This window comes from Diceros bicornis, chromosome 4 (genome assembly GCF_020826845.1).
Source record: "Diceros bicornis minor isolate mBicDic1 chromosome 4, mDicBic1.mat.cur, whole genome shotgun sequence".
Classification (NCBI taxonomy): domain Eukaryota; kingdom Metazoa; phylum Chordata; class Mammalia; order Perissodactyla; family Rhinocerotidae; genus Diceros; species Diceros bicornis.
Genome location: NC_080743.1, coordinates 26,474,836 through 26,490,437, shown reverse-complemented (window position 1 = coordinate 26,490,437; position 15,602 = coordinate 26,474,836). Strand labels below are relative to the sequence as shown.

At 42.7% G+C, this 15,602-nt stretch overlaps 1 protein-coding gene across 10 annotated transcripts in view; it reads right to left on the bottom strand.

Annotated features, from left to right (window-relative positions):
• LRRC8D (leucine rich repeat containing 8 VRAC subunit D) overlaps positions 1–15,602 on the bottom strand; it is a 111,977-nt gene that overhangs the window by 90,866 nt on the left and 5,509 nt on the right. For 6 of the 10 annotated variants that reach the window (XR_009219736.1, XM_058538481.1, XM_058538477.1 and 3 more), the window contains exon 2: positions 116–263. The exons of 2 other annotated variants lie outside the window; for them this stretch is intronic. The gene's annotated coding sequence lies outside the window, so the exon portion shown is untranslated. Of the gene's footprint in view, positions 1–115; positions 424–8,772; positions 9,047–15,602 lie in introns of those variants that run through there. 2 more of the 10 variants (XM_058538482.1, XM_058538480.1) reach the window with 2 other exon arrangements.

Here is a 15,602-nt window from a genome sequence, read left to right as displayed (position 1 = left end):
ATGCAAGTGAGGCTGCCGCGCGGAGCTGGCGATCAGGCTCAGCGGCACTCGGCAGTGGCGCCCAGTGACAGCCTGGCGCCGGGCCCCGCGGGCTCCCCGACCTGGCCCCACGCACCTGGACCAGGCGGCCACCCTGCTCCCTCAGGGCGCTCTCCGGGGACTCGGCTTCTGGCGGGCTCCGCAGGCTGGCACCGGCGACGCGGAGCCTTCTTCACTCCTCCATCCTGGGACCCGGCAGCACGTTACAGACAGCCGTGCACTTCCTGTTTGAAAACACAGGGGAGAGAAAGAGCCAGAGAGATCCGATGTCGGCCGAGTGGAGGGAGGGACACAAGCTGGTGGGAAGCGAGGACCAGGGGGCTGCGGGTTGCATAACCGCCGCTGCCAGCCTCGCCATGGTCGGCACCAGGCGCTCTCCCCGCGGGCGGGCGGGCGTCGACCTGCCACACCGTCTCCCGCGAGGTGGCTCCCCGCGGCCTCGCCTCCCGCCAGCGCGCTCGCAGCCCTTCCGTTTCCAGCCCCAGCCTAGGTTCTCCCCTCCCCGCACCGAAGTCGGTCAACTCCACGCTTCCCCCGCGCACTGAGTGTAGCCTGCCTGCGTTTTCCTCCTTTCCTCTCCTCCCCGCCCCTGGAAAAAAATCGCCTGGGGAAGGTGTCAAGACAGGACTGAGCCTTTCAGGGGAGTGGAGGCTGGATTTATACAAAAATTTAAAGTTAATAGCCACATCCCAGTATATCCACTACAGCTCAGCAGCCTCAAGAGCTTCAGGACGGGAAAGTACTTGTCTTGCGCCTGGCTGACTCAAACGAGAGAGTGTGCACACAGCTGCCATGAACTGCCAAAAAAAAAAAATATATATATATATATATATATATATTCCGGGTTCCTAGGATCTCCCTCTACTGGGACCCTCACCCTCAACAGTCTCCTAACATTTACATATACCAATTCCACACGAAAGATAATCGTGTAAGGGCATTCTTCCAGAAAAGAATTCAGTATTTCTCTGTGCATATGAATCACAGAGCAGTTCCAAAGTTCTGGGTTTATGTTCATTTTGTTACCCTCTGACTTAGGTGAACTTTAGGGTAGCGTTTAAAAAATAATGAACAGGTGGTTTAAGAATCTGCCGTATGCAAAGTGTGCCAGCTCTATGAGTTTGCATCCATGTTCAGTGCTGGGTTTCTGGGCTTCCAGGTGTGGATGGCTCCATCTGTAGCCTGCCTGCCGTTGCACACAAATCTGTCAGGTTACAAGGCACTTACAGGACTGTCTCTGATCAACAGCTCTTTTCATTATCAAGCTGATGGCTTAAATAAAATTTATTCATGTTTCAAAACTCGACATGGAGAACAGAATATAAAGGATGTTTATTCTTCATTAAAAGCTAAACTTGGACTGAAATAGAAAGAAATTGATGGACATTAAGTTCCTAGTCAGTGCTAGATGGCACCTCATTTTAATCTCCACGTAGTCTTAACATTTCCCAACAGATCTGCAAAAGTCCTCTTCTCATATTCCCAATTGAGGAAACAGGGTCAGCCAAGTCAACTGTTCCAATGTCTCAGCTAGAAAGTGGTCAAATGGAGAGATGAATAATAGGTCTTTCCTAAGTATAAAAGCTCGGCTATTTCCTCTACACTCTGCTAATTCTCAAAACAATAGTGAATTCTGGGAGAAAAGTCAAGCCCAGCAACCATCTGTGATCCATTCCTTCATCTCGAAATGACCCTGCAATTTACATGCTACCACTCTGTTGAACTAGCTAGGTTCCTTACCCACCTGAATAACAGGTACCTTCAATACTTGAGCAGAGGACACTGTGCCCTTTCCATTTATCTACTACTGGCTCTGTCAGTCTTTTCAGATTTACTTGGTGGCAAGAGTTCAAAAGGTTCTCGGATAGCCACTCATATGCCAAGGTGCAAAGTCTGTCCAGTTCAGAACCTAATCAGCTGACTAATATTTCTTCCCTGAATTCTTTTTCTCTAACTGGGCTTTTTTAAGAAGAGAAAAAAAACACGCATGGCCTCAACTTAGTGAAACTGTAGAAATTCTCTCATTTTCCATTTCCTTCTGCTTTAGCACTTAGTTCACTCACCTGTCAGTAGCATGCTACCATTATCCTGACAAGCCAAGAAACAGAGTACACACTAAAAGGTGATTAAGAACTGGCAATGTGAGACCCCAGACACGTGCAGAGAGAGTGAGGGAGAAAGCAGGTACTTTTGTCTTGCCTCCAGATGAACCACATCTCACTCGCCCTTCCCTACTACCTCACACCCTTCCCTACCACCTCATGCCCTTCCCCACCACCTCACGAAGCAGCACAGACTCTGCAGGTGGAGACTGAACATCAGGCAAGGGCAGCCCAAGTGTGAAAGCAGGCCATCAAGTGTGAGTGAGGACGGTGGCTGGGCAGGAGTTAGGACCACTCCTATCCTTCAGGCACGCACAGTCGAATGAGGGCTTATTACTAACAACTTCCTGAGGGGTCTTAGCATCCTTTTAGGGTACAGCTCTGTGTCTGCTGCCACCTTTTTCCTTCTCTCAGTCCCTTGTTACCCTGATCCTGTCAACTCTTCATCTCTCTTCACAAACTTAATGCTTCTTCCCAAAGCACTGCCATTTCTTTCCCATCCAGTACCTGGTGGGAGGGAAGCAGGAAGGAGGGCATTCAGCTCAAAACTTCTCTCCTTTTTCATTTAAAACACCATATCAATAATTACCATGTTTTTGGATCCAATTCTATTTTAAAATGCCTTTTGTTATTCCTGCCTTCATTTCTGTTACTCATTATAACAACTCCAACAGCCTAGGAGGAAAATCTCTGAAGAAAAATAAAATTCTTAAGAAAAAGCAAAGGAAACATGCTTAAAATTAACATGTATCAACCGCAAAGTTCATAGTTCAGATAATACAATGCTCCTAAGATGACATCAGTTCCTGACATGTTCCCAAAAACCACAAGGCCCGAGCATCATATCATCCTTTCCCATGGCTCAGCTATTCTCTTGCCCCTTCTGCTTTTCATGGAGAAGTGTTTCTTCCTTACCACTGTCGAGTAGAAAAAAAAATATTAAAAACACAACCTCATAAGATGAGAAAAAATATACTCCCATGTAGGCACAAATAATACCACAAAATAGAAAATTAATTTTGGAAGAATTTTGTGGGTTCACTTTGAAAATTCCCACTCCCTAAGTACCACAGTCCATGGATGAAGATAGCAACATTGTGAAAGCCATTTTAGAGGCTCCCAATTAAGTGACAAGAGATAGCTTTTCTGAGGACTAATGGGTGTGGAAGAGAAAATGATAAACTCATACCTAAAAATGATGCTGCTTATATTTCTTCATCTTAAAAGAGAAAGACCGTACTTTGGTTGTTAAAAATGTTTGCCACAAGGTGTCTCAGTATGGGGATGCCTGGCCATTATTACAGCTGAATTTTAAAAACAAGAATAAGAAAATGACAAGCCGTCTGGTTACCTAAGAGATTGCCTCTCTGTACCAGCAACCTTCATATCCGTGTCCCTCTCTCTGTCTTTACTTCCAGGGCAGCAAAATCAACAGGCTTTTCTGTGAAGGAGGTCTCTGGCACTCACACTCACCTCCTGGCCTCTGCAAAACCTGGGCCATGGCTTTCAAGGAAGATGTCCTCAGAGCCAACTGGCTGGCTTGATTGGCATTTACCCACAGAGGGTTATTAGCCATCTTTAAGGAACCAGTGTCATTTCATGGAAAAAATGTAGCAAGAAGGTGCCAATCATCTTTTTTAAAAAATCTGCCTGCAAGATGGCTTAGGCTCCCTCCTGGGCACAGAGTTTCCTGGTTTTGCACAAGATGAGAAGGAAAGCTACTATGAGTAGCCCACAGCATGACTTGGAAGACTAGCTACAAGTTAGAAACACGGGCCAGGGTAGCTACAGGCCTGAGCTGTATGTCCCTGAGCTCAGTGATTCAGTTTCCCCAGCTTCCAAACACACATATGAACTCACCCACATTGCACAGAATTAGCAACACTTACATAGGACCCTGACATGCCCGGCCTCACTGAATTCTCAGAACTGCCTTTGCAGGGAGGAGTCTTGATCACTATGTTAGAAGAAGTGGAGCTCACGGATGTTAAGTCATTTTCTCAAAACAGTAGATAATGGAGCTAAAATTCACCCTGCATCTGTTCTTCCTCCTTTTAATTGAAGAGAAATGAGTGGGTGCACTTTGGCTATGGATTTATTATTCTGTGCTACACATCTTTTACACAGAAGAATCTCACTTTTAAAACACAACTTATAATGTTCTCTCTCAACTGCATCATGTTACTTCATCATCTTGCCAAATTTTTGTAAAGTGTAAACTCTAAACATGTATTTTGCAACAGGCCAACTGATTTCAAGCCCCAGCAATATAAATTGGTATAAATTAAATTAAATATGCTCTTGGGCTACAGCTGAATATTATTTTATAAAATATAAATAAGATAGATCCACTGGTCAAACCGTGATGGACAAAATCTTAATACATTTTTTCCCAAGTTTTCCCTCTCATTCTTCAGTTAGTATGCAAATATATGTGTAAAGTGGGCCATAGTGACTGATGTACTGTGATTTGGTGAGCATAAATATGAAAGAATAGCAAGAAACCACAAAAGTTTGACTAAATGCAAATACCTGTACACAAATTAAGAGTATTCAAAATGTCCGCGGCAGAGACTGCTAGCAATGAGCAGCCTTGGGTTATTTATTGACTGCTGATCGTGACATCTATGGTGTAGACTAAACACTGTCCTATACGACATTTTTCTTTGGAAGGCATGTTTTGTCTATTCATCTTCTGTGGTGGGTATTTCTGCTTCCTTATTTAAAAAAATATTTTTTAATTCTCTTTGGGCATCCATTAAAAATATATATATATTAAAAATCCAACAACTTAGAAGGCTTGGTCCTAACAAGTCAAATAAATATAATGTTCATGACTGAGAGAATAATGTTCTTAAAAAGGATTTAAAAATATATGAGCATCTGTGCAATTACACATCGGAAGGTATCAAAATATATGTGTTGATAGAGAGTAAGCCACACACGTCTCTGTCTGCTGAATATATCAATTCTCAATTACCTATTATAATGGAGACTTAAAGAAGAAAAGCAGTTTACAAATAATTTAAGGTGGCAAAATCAGGTAGTTTGATTTGCATTTCCTTTCCTTTGCCTGCAGTGGAATGACTAAGGCAAATAGCATGAAACAGAAACAAAGTGCCTGGAAAATCCAGAAACCTTATTATAAACTTTTGAAAGATTATTCATCAATTATTAAACTAAACCCAGCTAAACAAATTCCAACCACTTTACATGTATTGACTCGATTATTCCTGACAACAACCCTATGAGGCAGGAATTACCATTACTTCCATGTTACAGATCAGGAAACAGACACAGAGATATTAATAATTTGACCACAGTATCACTGCTAGCAAATACCAGAACTTGGGCAGCCTGTCTGGCCACAGCGCCTACTTTTCACCAACACATTTTACTACCAACAGGGCACAGTTGGATTGGCCTTGCTTTCTCCAGCATGCAAGTTTGTGGGGAACAGTCCCATGATATGGCTGAAGGAGTAGCGTGAAAGGCTCAGAGGTTTTCGTTTTTGCAGCAAGAATGTAACCACTGGTTGTAGGGCGTCAAGGATGCAGAGCCTGCTACATGGTTGCTGAATAAATGAATACTGAAAAGAAAGGGAAAGATACTTGCAAATGGAAAAGCCAGGAAGAGGGGCTGCTTCCTCACCTTGACCAGAATCCTGGATTGCAAGGCTCCAGGACTGCCTGGCTACAGCACAACTGAATTAGCAAGAGAAAGGAATGCAACGAACCCCGTGTTCTTTGATTTTGGGGAAGCATTTGATACAGTGTCTCATGAAATCAGGATCACTAAATCAACTGAAATTTGTGTGGCTACAAGAACTACACGGGAGTTAAGAAGGCTAGAAAGAAAAACTCTGGATACATCTACAAGTATGATGAAGAAAAGGACCACAAGGAACAGTATTCAATCTGTATTCAAAAGTAACTTAGAATTATACGCTGTTATAATCAAATTTGCACATAACATTGATTTTGGAGGTGTAAAAAGGGCAAACGAGGGCGAGCCAATTGACTTACTTAAATTAACAGGAGATGAAGAAAAACAAAAAGTTGGGTTTCATTTTTGTGCTCCCTTTAGTTTCCAGGGAGGGGCTAGGATGCCCAAGGGGTAGTAACCACCTCTAGACCTGAAATGTCAAGACTGTACTAAGTAAGCAATAGTAAATTGGATATGTTTAAAATTTTAGGACCTTAGGCCTGAACTTGAAAAAGTATGATCCTATCATTTCAGACGCCATCAGTAAAGTTTCATGGGAAATAATATTCCTTTCAACAAGATGACTTTGTTAGCAAAACTCAAAGAAATGAAGGGGCTCAAAGGCTGAATTTAGAGGTCAGATGAAAAAATCAGTGGTGTATGTATAATCTGGCCCCACTACAAATATGCCGCACAGGCAGAAGGTCATGAGAATGGTTTGCAAACACACAACAGAATAATGAACAGCAGAGGAGGAAGAGAGAAGAGAGCTAAAACTTGGACTAACATTATTTTTTTAAGCATAAATTATAATTTCTAATTTCTTTAATGTTGAGAAATCACTTCTCCCTTGGTAAACTATTTGCCTTTCCAGCAAAAACTGTACTTGAAAAGTCAGTAGTTGATTTTAGAACTCAAGAAATGGGATTAAGAGAGGTCTGTAACATCTGGAAAAAATGGTCTAAATTCAGGCTGGGTCCCAGGAAATGGACAAATGACCATCATTTCATTCAACTCCTAAGAGACTGAAGAACTGAACTGTTAGCTCTGTAGCCACCATTTTTTGTTTATTTAGAATGGAATATGTAGGGTTTCCTTGGTGACTGTCTCTTCATCAACAGTCTCTCACACAGCATGAGCTCTATGATGAAGAGCCAGTCACCAAAGAAATCCTACATATTCCATTTCCTTCTAAATAAACAAAAAAGGGAAATTAAGCACAAAGATGTAAATATTAGAGCCATTATATTCTAGATAAGAATGTGAAAATTACAATGCTCTGAGATTATTTAATATTCATAGAGAATAAAAAGCAAAGCCTCAAACCTAAATACACAGATCTTCCCCAAGATGTGATTATTAGCCCCCCTCCCATGGTTTAAAAATCATCCACACAATGACAAAACCACAACGAGCCTCAGCCCAGAACCCTCTCCAGGATGTCCTAATGCCTATAGGACACATTCCCTCACCTGGCTGCACTCAGAATCACCTGCAGGGCCTTTTAAACATGATTTCCCAGGCCCCACCCCAGATCTACACCATCAAGAATCAGTGGGAGAGGGGGCTTGTTCCCAGAGTCTGTACATTTAAGAAACTCCCAGGTGGCCCTAAGGTGCAGCCGGGTCGGGAACCTCTGCTGCAGACATTCTACTCTTCCTCACCATCAGTGGAGTCGGGGACTGGAGCAAATGATTTCCCTTCTCCAGAACCTTTATTGGAATAACGTTCTAAGGCAGTGGAATGAAGGCCAAATTCCTTAGTAGGACACTCCAGGCCCTCTGTAATCTGTCCCAAACCACTTTCCTGTCCTCCTTTCCTCCTGCATCCCTCACCGTGTCACAGCACTTCCCCCAAACACATCACATCCTTTTTCCTGTCTCCATGCTCAGCTGCCCCAAGGTGCCCTCAGCTCTCCCACTCTTTCCCTACCAGTCACATCTTGCTCATCCTTCAAGGCCCCGCTCATTATTTTCCTCTGTGAAACCTCGGATCATTCCGGTCAAAATCAGTCTCTCCTTCCTCTGAGCAAAGATCAAAAAAATTTAGCCCATGCAGGAATTACAGCATATACTGCACGCTGTGCTGGATTATACTCAACTGTTTACACGCCCCTGAAAGCAGGGGCGTATCTTACGTTTCCGACTGTAGATGAGACACAGACCTAGGTTCAAAGTTAAGTTCTTCCAGTTACTTATGAGCACTATAACCCTTGGTAGGTTATTTAAACACATTGAGCCTCAATTTTATAATCTTTGAAATGGGACCAGAAAAAAGGAAAAGATACCTGCTTTCATGACTGATGTCATAACAAAACACAAAAAGTGTGCCCAAAGCAGACCACCTAAAATGCACCAAAATGATAGCTATTTTTATTACTAACTTATGTTTCATATCCTATTAGAATACACTGCAGATACTGTAAGTGCTCAAAAAGCATTTGTTTTCATTTAAAAAAAAAAAGCACTTGCTTTCCAACTAATAAGCAGTGATTTCTTAAAGCCCTTTCTCCCTACCCAATTTTGTTCTGTTATGAAGGGCATTTCATAATATTTCTATTGAGAAGTCATCTCTTACTCCCCTTTCTTTCCCTCAAATATCAATGTGGAACATTCTAAAGAACAAGCCCTGTCAGTGTCCCTCCTACTCCAGCTTGGCTTTTTGCTTTGAACTACAGTAACTGCCTGCAGCCACAGAGTCGCTGCCCAGAGAATCGCCTGCTTCCCCCGGACAACAAACAACACTTTGTAGGCAAACTGGAGGAGAGCCCAAACTCAGAGGGGGAAAAAGCAAGAAAAGGAGTTCAGGCCAGAAACGGAGTCAACGTCCACACTATAATACAGGTAAGGAGAGAACAGGAAAGGAAAGGAGTTCAGATCAATGCAGACCCTCCCCAACCACTCCCAAGCATCCACCTCACCACCACCCGTGGAAAAGGACTTCTGAGACTCACAGAGGATATGCTTGCTGGCCCACTCACCGCCTAACACACATGGCCATCGTGGTTATAAAATACTGTCATATCCAACAGCTGCTTCTCCTCTCCAAACCAATCATATTGCCGTTCTCATCCCCGCCACCATTTACAGAGGATAAAACCCAAGTCTTGAGAAATTCAAGGTCATACAGTCAGTAGAAGAGAGTGCCAGGACCAGAACTCAAGTCTTCTAGGCTCCAAATCCTTGGTTCTTCCCACGGCCCTATATTAAGTGCAAAAAGCAATATTAAAAACATTCTCAGCTCACCAAATCCACCAGTGGTAAAAGTAAAACAGTTTTTGTGCTCTTAAAACCAATGCAGTGCCAAGAGTGAGGCTGTCATGGCACAAGCCCTCAAATGCAGCCCTGAGAATGACCAGTCCAGTATTCTAGTACAGCGTTCCAGGAAGACCCTTTAGCGTTCTGTTCCTAGATGGAAACTGTCTCTCCACAATTTTGTTTGTTTATTTGGTTTGGAGAGGAGGTATTAGGGAAGGAGTATAATTTTCCTTCTTTTTTTAAATCAAACCCTAATCCTGAGTTTAAAGCTGAGGTGATGTAGAAAGCAAAAGAAGCTTCTAAAGCAAATTTGTGATGAAGCACAGATCCTGAAGCCACGACTGCTTGGGTTCAAATCACAGCTCTGCCACTTCTAGCTATGTGGCCTTGAGTTCCTTGGCTGCTTGCCGTGATGCTCACGCTGACGGGGAAGCGCAGCCAGACTGGGGACTGGGCCTTGGTGTCCTCTGCTACAAAATGGGCTGTTGGGAGGAGTAAATGAGCTAATATATGCAAAGTGCTCCAAACAGTGTCGCGCACGTGTGAGTACTACGTAAGTGCTTCCTATCATTATTTCCAGAATAGATTAGTCTCTGCGATTGTGTTCTTCTTTAAGTGCATTTTTATAAGAAAGTGAAAGAAGTTTTCTTGTACAATTTGTTAATCCATAGCTCCCCAAACTAGCACAAAGATTATTTACAAGTTTCATTTCCTGACAGGACCTTCCAGGATTTCCATCTGTGGACTAGAGTCCCTGGAAGAACAAACAGTGGAATTTTAAGAATTTTCCTTCTTTCCAGCAACAGTTCAAGGAAATCTGCACCCATTCTCTCAATACTACAAACTGGCTTCCATAAGGAGCAAAAAACAAAGACCCTTATTGCATTAAATTAACTAACGTGGGGGCACATTTTTTTTGGTGTTTTTTCTTTTTTTTTTTTGGTGAGGAAGATTGCCCCTGAGCTAACATCCACTGCCAATCTTCCTCTTTTTGCTGAGGAAGATCAGCTCTGAGCTAACATCTGTACACATCTTCCTCTAATTTGCATGAGCAGTCCATAGGTCTGCGCCTAGGATCGGAACCCGCAAACCCTGGGCCGCCAGAAGTGGAGCACACAAACCCAACCACTACACCACTGGGCCAGCCCCAGGGGGCACATTTTTAAAATGCGTTTTTTATTCTGGAAGCAACTGAAGTGTTAAAAATTTAAAGTTACACCAGCTGAGAAAGACAAAGTTCAGGTCATACAGGGATGACAGTCCTAAGTACTGAATAAAACCTGCTGATCAATCAAAAGGTTTCTTTCCCAGAAAATGCTGAAATTCCAGGAACAATGTGCTACACTTGGGATGATTAAGAGAAAAATGCTTTTAAAAATCCCCTCTTAGGCTAGGAGTCTAGACTCAGCTGGTGATAGAGATCTCTTAAAATAGCACCTCTCTTCTCTTTCAGAGAGGGCGTATGTACAACAAAGTATAAATAACGGAAGGATTTTCCCCAGAAAAGCAGATAAACCTAAAGACAGGAGCCCCAGTAGGGTCACATCACAGGTCTGAGGTCATGTCCTGCACACGGGCACCCAGCCAAGGGAGAGGGGCTAAAATCCCTCTCTATTCTGCCTACACTGTTCTCCAAGCAGCCTGCCCTGACAGGGCAGAGGCAGCTGTGCTACCTCGAAGCTCACACAAAAAGACTGTGGGGGCTGCTCCAAGTGGCGCTGAGCACACCAGCCCTCCACAAGCAAAACAAGCTGATGTCCAGAGCCATCTGGGAGCTGGGGGCTGCCAAGCAAACCCCCTCAGTCAATGCTGTGGTTTGGAAAAAAAAATATGAGTGTTGGTTTATGCTCGAACATATCCAACTTCCTACAATGCAAACATTTTCTGGCTTTCCTGGCCTGCGTTTTGTTTTTTTTGGTTTTTTTTTGTGAGATCAGCCCTGTGCTAACATCTGCCAATCCTCCTTTTTTTTTTTTTTTTTTTGCTGAGGAAGATTGGCCCTGGGCTAACATCCATGCCCATCTTCCTCCACTTTATATGGGACGCCGCCACAGCATGGCTTGCAAAGCAGTGTGTCGGTGCGTGCCCGGGATCTGAACCGGCGAACCCCGGGCTGCCACAGCGGAGTGCGCGCACTTAACCGCTTGCACCACCAGGCTGGCCCTCTGGCCTACTTTTTGATATCTGCTGTTCTGTGGGCCCCTCTTCTTTCCCTCACTCTATATTCTCCTTTCTGACATAAACCTTTTCCCTTCCTTTTCACACCAATTCTCCTTTTGCAGAAGCCACATCACAAAGTAACATGCACACACTAGGAACGGCAAAATAATAGAACCCTGGCCCACGCACATAGATTCTGCACTATTGCTAAATATTTATCAGGTCACAATTGTCCCTTTCTCATGTAAGGACTCCTCTTTTCTCTTCCCTATTACCCCCAAAACAATTTCAAGGTATAAATAAGTCTTCCTCTTCCCTCATCTTCTGGGGTAGATGATCCCATTCTTCACCTCCAAGTGGCACTTACCTCTCATTCTTACCATTGGGTCCCCTGCTCCCTCATACCCGTATCATCTTCTCCTAGCTGCTTTACTCCCAAACTCTGCATATTTCTCCTTAAATCTATTACTCCTCAGGCAGGATAACCTTCAAATGCATCTACTCCAGACACAATACACCAAATTCAAAGGGCAGAAACTGTTACCATTACAAGTATGGGGCTTTTGTTTTGTTCTGCTTCGGGTGGTAGTGGGAGAAGCACATAACATTGAGATCAAGTTTTGATTTGTTTCAACTTAAACTGACTTTTAAAAGCATATTGTGCTTTTATTCAAATCCTACACTTCCGTTTACCTGGCCACTAAAGGGCTGTCTATCTCTCAGGGCCTAAGCTTGCAGGCTGTATCCAGCCCACAAAGCTATTTTGTTTGGTCTGCAGAAAGTTCTTATTTAAAATATTGAGTTAACCAACCTTTAAAATCAGGAGATTTTTAAGTAATAATACCGATTTCTGGCTTACAGTGAAAAATCAGAAGATCTGGCAAGACTGGCCCACATTCCCATACGGCAACAATTGGCTGCTGAATACATCTGCTAAACAGACTCCTTTAGACAGGACCTGTACTTTCTAGTTGAGTCCAGGTCCACCCCCCACTCCCTCCTGATCACCCTCCCCTGAGGCTGAGTACCAGCTGCCATAAATCGTCTTACAGAGGCCCCACTTCAGGAGTGTTTGGTCTTCGCCTTCCCTGGAGACCCCCAGGCCCCAGGCCTCCAACTCACTCTCTCTCTCTTAGGTTAGTGCAGTAATTACAGATGGAATTGTAAAGTTTCTGCCTGGTACAGAATTTGCCAGGTACTAATAATTTATAAGGAAAAGAACTTAGAACTAAGCAAAAAGAAAAATGTTCCATAATAGAAAAATATTTGAAAAGAACTAAGTTAGAGAAAAAAGTCTCTCTCTGCATGTATGTATAGGAAGGGGGTGCATTTGTGCAAGCTGTGTAACACTGCAGACCATTTCCCAATTTGTACCTTATTATTGGCTAAAAGTTAATATGAAAAATAAAACTGTTAAGGTAGAAACTCTAACAGAATGAATTCACTCCACTGAAATGATTACACTTCAGCATAATAAATCTATAAATACATATTATAGATATAAGGATATTTATTGATTCATTCTTTACTTAGAGAATACGGATAATGATTATTTGTTTTCAATTATACATATTATAGCATTTATTCAGCAAGCACCTGGATATAACACCTTAACAAATATTAGCTACATCTTTATATATTTGTGTACAGTAGTTGTTGTGGGGTCAGACCGAATTAGGAGGAGGGTGCTTCATGTGTACTACTACAAGTGGCATTCTATCACCAAGATTGGTGACAAAAGAGAATAGGACTAGAGAAAGCACCAAAATAAATGGTTTTAAATTACTCTCTCAATTCTAGGATAAACTTTCACTCAAGTGATTTTACCAACAGGTTGACCTTTTCTAAAACCACTGTGCGCAGATGAGAACACTGGCCTGAAGGCCTGGGTGCCACCACAGCTCCACTCTTCACAGCTGGGTTCCCACATTTCAGATCTGATCCATAAATAAGGAGCATGAACCGCATGAGTTGTAACGTTCCTTAACACCTCCAAATCTCTTGTTTTTTTAACAGAAATAGTTATTATAAAATGAATTCAAAGAAATCTAAGAGAAAGGAGAACAGTAGATGACAGAACATGCTTTGAAATAAACAAGACTACTCCTCCATCTCCACCACTTCTGTATGATTTTTTGCAAATCACATAACTTCTCAAGCCTCAGTTACCTCATCTGTAAAGTGGCAGTAAGTCCACCTTCCACTCAGGACTGTTTTGAGGATTAAATGAGAATGCATGTAAATTCCAGGGCATAGGTTTGGACAATCAGTAAATGCCTGATAAACAGTTGTTAATAACTTTGGGTATTCCATAAACTGTCCAATTGCTTCCAGTTAAGTTTTAAAAAAACTAGTTATATATGATAATAAACTGATTTTAAAAGCTTACTCAGTAGGGTGTCATTGCAAGCACCATGGGGGCCATTTTCCCAAGAATTTTAATTTTCAAATATCTCTTAGTCCTGGGTTGGGAACAATCCATGAAGAGAATTTTGACTCAGGGCATTTCGTACCCACTGTGACAGCCATGAATCTGTCCTGTCTCCATTGTGTGAGATCTGGAAAGGCAGGTTCCCGGTGGTCAACATCCTTCAGAGAGAAGGGTTGTCTGTACTTCCTTTCTTCTCCCTGCTTTGTAGAATTCATTGCAGTGCTGGTGATGTGTTGATGCTGAGACTTAGCAGTGAGATTTATGAGTTGCTGGGGAAGTGAAACCTTCTTTGGCAATGTTCCTAACTATTACCAGCAAGCAGAGGAGGAAAGTAAAAAGGTTTTTAAGAAAAGAAATGTTCTAATCGAATCTAACGTCGATATATGTGAGCCTTCCCCAACAGCAGGTGTCAAGAGGAGGATACAGACATCTTGAAAACCTCAGAGCAGTAGTACTTCCCAGACTTCTGATTTCATAGACTAGTAAAATTTCAAAAGGAAGACTGTCATCAAATTACCAGGTTTTAGATGACCAAGAAATGACACCAAAAAGCAAATCATCAACACCCTTTCATAAAAGGAAAAAAAATATTAACCCCTCAGAGTAGGAAGGACAACCGAAGATGAAAAAAAAAAAAAGGCCCTTTAAATTGAATAAACTTAGCACTAAAATTAAAACTAAAAGCTTGCTGCATTTTCTTTATTCCTGTTTTTCCACAGCTGGTGCAACTGTCTTCATGGACCCACTTTAGAAAAGACTGCTCAAGAATGGATTGCGAGTTGGCCCCATCATGCCATCTAGCCCAGGATGCAGTATCTCATGAAGGCACCAAGGGCCACACTGCAGACCATCCACTGTCTTGGTCATCACCTTCCAAGGATACAGATGTATCCTTAAAGCTCCCTATTTGTCTTAATAACCAATTGTGGGCCACTCACCTATGAATGTTTCAAAACCTTTTTGAAAGTGTCTTCAGTCAGTACCCAGCCTTTGTGTACAGCTACGTAAGACGATGGTTCTGGGTCTCAGCTGCACAACAGAATCCCTTCGGGCAGGAAAGGCTTTTTTCAAAATGAAACTCCACTCCCAGAGATTCTGATTCAAAGGGAATGAGGAAGGGTCTCAGCACTATAATTTTAAAATATTCCCCAGACTGAGTTTGATGCCAGCCAGGGTTAAGAAAAACTGGTACCATATTTTTTGGCATTCATCCTGAATTTTCTCTTACAAAGCTTTAAGGCATACCTCTTCAGGCATTCCTTCAGGCAACAAATATGGATGGAGGGCCTGCCATGTGTGGGGCACCAGGAAATCAGTGGAGAACAAGACAGATACACCATGCCTTCACCACACTGACAGAGCACTGGAGCCTACAGACAAGGAAGCAGGCAACTGAAATACCACATTCCAGTTTGCTGGGATTAGGTGAATAATCCAGGTTTCCTCTGTCCCTATCCTAGTGGTTTCATGGGCTTCAATAACATCTCCTCCCAGTTGTCTTCTTTCCAGATACTAGAAATCCTAATATTTTTATCAGAAAAACAGATGGGCAAGGCCCTATCCTCATGGAGCTTCCGACTAGCATGAACGTCTACACTTCCTAGGTACGCACCATTACCTCGGTCATGCCAGCCCTGGTGTCCTTCCTAAAGTCAGGTGTCCATGCTCTGAACAAAGCACAGTGGAAACTCACTTAAGACTGTGTTTTCTGTTTTGTTTCCAAAATCTTTTTGATGACGCTTAGCATTTCCTGTCCTTTTTAATCTGCAACAGCAAGTTGGGACAATATTGCAGAAGTATTTTCAAAGCCCTTTCCTGGGTTTTCCCACCAAAACACCATCCTACAACAGTTCCATGATTAATACCTGACCTCATATTTGCCCACAAAGAAACTCACCTGCAAATCTT